Consider the following 5,966-nt stretch of genomic DNA (forward strand, 5'->3'; position numbering starts at 1 on the left):
GGTACCTTTCTGGTCACGATCCTAGGAAACAGGACTGAGGAAACAGGAATAAAGAGATAAGTGAAGGAAAACCCAATTCAAGGGACGATATTGAAGTTGCTGCTCTCTTAATGGCAGCTCACTTATGCCAGGACTTCTGCCACTCTAAATTGTGCACCTGATGAAGGGTGGCTGAAACATTTTTTCATACCTCATTTGTTGGATGTTTCCTCCACTTCACTGATGCTAATTGCCTTTTAGTTCTGATAAGCATTTCTAGCTAAGCATATTTCTGTGTTTTCAATGAATGCCCTGAGATGGAAATTAGAAAGATATGTGACACAGACATATTGTAGAACACTGTTGGTTGAATCTCAACTGTATAGAACTGCCTCCTAGGGCTGGGGTTGAGGACGGGGAGCCTCAGGTGACACCATATAGGCCCCAAAAGTTCCTACTACATTTCATTCTTTTGAGCTAACAGATATTTACAACATTTAAATAACCTTGCTTTTTTGATTAATGTTTGCACGATATGTCTTTTTCCATCCTTTTACTTTCAACCTACCTTATTCTTATATTTGAAGTGAATTTCTTGTAGATAGTGTATAGTTGGATCATATGTTTTAATCCACTATTCCAATCTCTGTCTTTCAACAGTGTGTTTAAACTGTACGTGTTTAGGATAATTAATGACAGGTTATGGCTAAATCTGCCACTTTGTTTTTTATTTTGTATTCTCTCTGGTTTTCATTTCTTTGTTTTCTCTCTTCTGCATTAATGTGGGTTACTTGAACGTTTTTAAAAATTCCATTTGAACAGACCTAAACAGATTTTGCATGTATATACATTTTATATAGATTTAGTGGTTACTCCTGGTATTACATTATACATACATAACTTATCATAGTCTACTGGTGTCCACATTTTACCAGTTTTAGAGAAGTATAGTAATGTTTTTTCACTTTATGTCCTTTTGCTTCCTCCATTTATAATATAATATTCTTCGACCCATATCAGACAATGTTATAATTTTGGTTTCAACTGTCAAATATTAAGGGAGAAAACTCATCAGGAGAAAGAAAATGTATTGTATTTAGCCACATTGTTTCTTTTTACATGGCTCTTTCTTCTTTCCTAATGCTCTAAACTTCTGTGTGTGTGTGTGTGTTTTAAGTAATTTCTTTTAGTTTCCTAGAACTTTATTTGGCCATTATTTTGGGGTAAGTCTGTTTTGACAAATTCTCTTAGTTTGTCGTCACCTGTGATTGTGTGGTTTCTCTTCATACCCAAAGGGTGATTTTCCTGAGTGTAAAATTCTTGGTCGAGTGTCCTTTTATTTCCAGCAGTTAGAAAGCGTTGAGGCACTTCCTTTGGGTTTCCATGCTGTCTGGTGAGAAATACAGTTATTCCAATTGTTTTTTTCCCCATAGCTGAAGTTCCATTTTTCTCTCTATGGTTTTAAGATTTTTTTGTTCATCTTTAGTTTTCAGAAGTTTGATTTCAGTGTACATGGGTGTAGATTTCTTTGGGTTTATTTTATTTGTTTTTTTTTTCACCTATTTTTGTCTGTAGGTTTACGGCTTTTGTGAAAGTTAAGGGGAGGATTCAGCCATTATTTCTTCCAGTACTTTTTCAGTACCACCCTCTTTCTCCTTTCCCTCAGGAATCTAATAACACCAATATTTGATCTTTGGTTATAGTCCAACAGGTCCCAGGGCTCTGTTCATGTTTTTTTTTTCAGCATATTACCTCTATGTAGTTCAGATTTTATTATTTCTATTGTTCTATCTTCAAGGACACTGATTCTTTCCTCTATCCTCACCATTCTGTTGTTGAGCCCTTTTATTGTGATTTTAATTTTATTTATACTTAGTTCTAAAATGTCTACTCGTTTCTTCAAGTGGGTTTTATCCAGGCATAACATGAGGGATCCTTGTGGTGTCTGAAATGCTCTTTTACTTTAACTGTATCAATGCCAGTAACCCTGTTGTAATACTGTATTTTAGTTTTTTAAGATAAAGCTACTGGGTGAAACTGGATAAAACGTTCATGGGATCTCTCTGTATTATTTCTTACAACTGAATGTGGGTCTGTAGTGATCTCAAAATAAAAAATTTAATAAAAAGTGCAATGATATAAAGAAAATAAGTATCCGCTCTATCTACTGTAAACATTTCCATCTAATCATAATATTTAAATTGAATTTTATATTTTCATAAAGCTGGTTACTATTTGTTCAAATTAATATGACTATACTAATAATCACAGCATTTTAAAAATTTATACAAAAGTAATAATTTATTAGATCTCAAAGCTTTTTGGGTCAGACGCTCCAGAAGGGCTCAGCTATGCACTTACGCCTGGGTTCTCTCATGACTTTGCAGTTAGATTACAGCTGGAACCCCAGTCACTGGAAGGCTTGGATGGGGACTAGAGGATTCACTCACATAGCTGGCATACTGGTGTCGATTGTTGGCCAGGATCTCAGTTCCTGTCTATTTGTGCCACTCATTTGGGACCTTTATGTTTTTGTTTGTTTTCATTGGTACGGTGGCTGACTGTTCTCCAGAGCAAGTAATCCAAGAGTCGGAAATGATAATGCCTTTCATGATGTAGACTAAGAGGACGCATCACATATTATCACTTCTTTAGCATTCTGTTCATTATACGGGCACAGCCCTCGATTGCATGGGAGAAGACTACATAAGTGCATGAATATCAGAAGCCCAGAACCATTAGGGCCATCTTGGACCCTAGCTAAATGAACATATGTTAATGTCATTAAAATATTAAATACTTTTATATTTAGATTACTATATGGCTTAAAGTTGAGCTGCAGTAATGAGTCTTTTTAAAATTAATATTTCAGAAATAACTGATATAGATCAGGAGGATACAGTTTGTAAAATCATACTTCTGATACCAGAAAAATCTTGGGAAATTAGATACCATGACATTTGGCTGAGTCAACAGAGTCTCCTAGGTTTCTTAACTTCATTTAGGAACTTCACTAACAGTAATGAATATGCATAAATTCCAAATTTCAAAAACATATAATCACATTGACACTTAACATGTTCCACACCTTGAGTTACATTTTTTTAGGAAAAAAACATAAAACCTCTTTTTTTTATTTGTTAAAATTCCTCATTATGAATAAGTACACCAAGTTGTTAGGGGCAAAATAGAATCCCCACCCTACATCTTATTAAACTCATCTGGATTTTATGATGCTGATTAGAGAGTAAGAGGATGTAATTTCCATGAAATTACCATATATTCATACATACTGTCAAATAAAAATGGCAAGTAATAGGATATATTGGAATATATGAGGAAGCCATTTTGGTGTAAACCTAATTCGGCCTGACCTTGTCTTTCCAAAAGGGCCTGACCGAGGCCGTTGAGCATGCATTGTATATCTGCTTTAGAGATTCCCTATGGCAAGAGCAAAAGGCCCTTGAGATAAAGGTGCAACTTCCCTCCCCCTCCCAACATTGGCCTCTCCTTAAGGATTAAGCATCTTTCCTTAGGCTAGAAACTGATTGCTGCGCTCATCTGTGACTGCCCAGCTCGAGACAATAGACTTGCCTCCTGCTACGCCCACGAAGATAGCAGACCCACTACCTGCTGTGTCCAGCAAGCGATGTGCAGACAGGGCAATCTTGTGACTATTGTGGGAGGGACATTTCAATCATATGTGAAACACCCTCTTTGAGGGTATATAACTGCCATATGTACCCCCACTTCTTTGGAGTGCTCTGTTCCTTTGTGGAAAGACTCTCCCGGGTTATAATCCTAAGATTTAAGCTCAGAATAAACTCACCCAAATTTTCATTTATAGATTGGTTATGGATTATTTTCATCGACAATACAAATGACAAAGAAAAATAACGTATGCAATGCTAAGTTCCCAAGAAAATTGATTAAGTCAGGTTTAGTTAATTGTTTGAAAATGATGACTTTTATAGCAGGGCTTTGAACATAATAGCGGTTATATTTTTCACAACATCTGGTCCCAGATGTCTCAAAAATCCACTAAGGTACAGTTATGAATACTTCATATCTTTATACTGTGTTCCCTTGTTTATCAAAAATGTATATTTAAAAGTATGTGTGGCCAAATATTGTAATAACACCTAATTTGGAAATTTAAAAACTGGTCACAAGATAATGTTTTGGTAAAATACAAACATTGTTATTCAGTACCTAATTACATAGCAATGTGTATTCTAAGTTACAGGTGCACATAGCACATTTAAATAGTAATGGCTGTAGCAAAGCATCATAATTATATAACTGGTGTAGGGAGAAAATTTCATTCTGTTCTTCCTTCAGCAATAATCTCTGCAGAGTCTCCTCTAGGGAGGATTAGCTTCTATTCTGAAAGTTTAATTTTAATTGTTAATTATCATATACAATCCTCTGTAATAATGCTAATTAGTTTCTTAGTGACTGTACAACTATCCTCAGACCTGTCATCTTGCCATTTGACAAGAAATACCGTGATATTTTAATGTTCTATGAGTGCGACACTGCAGAAGACATAGGGAAGAGAAAGACTGTTGAATGGCAATTGGCAATTCTGAGCCAGCCAGTCTTTTCCCTTCTGTTTCATTAAAATCCTCAATACACTTTAATAAAGATTGTAATAAAAACTTTGGAAATGCCTCTGTAGAGAAGCATTTGGTACTCTATGATAATTTTGCACTACATTAAACTTGGGTTTTTTTTTTTTTATTGCTTGCATTTATTTTTCAAGAAGTTTACCTTAAGAGAAAAGTCTAAGCCTATATATTTTCATATTCAAATGTGAACCTAAAATATGCTCACCTATTTGTCTTTTAGAAATAGAATACATTAGGGGCCAGCCTGGTGGCATAGTGGTTAAGTTCACCCTCTCCACTTCAGTGGCCCAGGGTTTGCCAGTTCGGATCCCAGGGGCGGACCTCCACACTGCTTATGCAGCCATGCTGTGGCAGGCATCCCACATATAAAGTGGAGAAAGATGGACATGGTTGTTAGCTCTGGGCCAGTCTGCCTCAGCAAAAAGAGGAGGATTGATGGCAGATGTTAGTTCAGGGCGAACCTTCCTCAAAAAAAGAAATAAAACAGAATACATTAAAAAGATTATGATAAAATATTTTGTAATTAATTATAGATTAGACCACAGGCATAGGCATTTAAGGACAAGTTACACAGTCAACTAAAATGAGGTACTTTTCAGAATTTTACATATACTAGCAATTTTATGCATAGTTAATAACTATAATTCATAAACATAGTTATGATGTTTATAATGGTCATGGTAGTAATGATGATGAATTGAATTGAATGATGATGAAGAATTGAGTGAGTGTCCACATGCCAGAATCTGCACTAAGCACTGAATTGAAATCTAATTCATGTGGTCTCTCTTGGGCCCATATAATGACCTAGACAAAAGATAACCTCTTCCAACTCTTAATACTAATTTTCCATATATCTTTATGTGCATGTATTATTTTAATTAATATATATGTCTGTGTATTTATATCCATTAATCGTGATTATTATTTATTAGAAATTTTCGTATTCACTTGGTATAGTCATACGTGTAGATACATATATGTAATATCCAAACTAAAATTTAGAATTCTATGTTATTTTAAGACCAAGAGAAAAATTGAAAGACTTAAACATCAGAAAAATATTTAAATAGAAATGCTTACCCAAATTGCTAAATGGACTGGTAAATTGTAAATTTAAAGACTTTTCTTTAAATATTGAAAGAAATACATTTTATTTTTATTTCCAAATAAATCACTTGTATAATATTTGCCAAATAAATATATCTTGAATTATTTTTAACAGTAACTAAGTAAGGCTGTTTGATTTTATATTTATACCCTTTAGCTATCTTCTCTTTTTCATTCTTTTTATTAAATATGCAACTATTCTTGGTTTATGTGCATGATAAATAAAATTTGCTTATAAAATTTCTG

Source organism: Equus caballus, chromosome 17, assembly GCF_041296265.1.
Source record: "Equus caballus isolate H_3958 breed thoroughbred chromosome 17, TB-T2T, whole genome shotgun sequence".
NCBI classification, from domain to species: domain Eukaryota; kingdom Metazoa; phylum Chordata; class Mammalia; order Perissodactyla; family Equidae; genus Equus; species Equus caballus.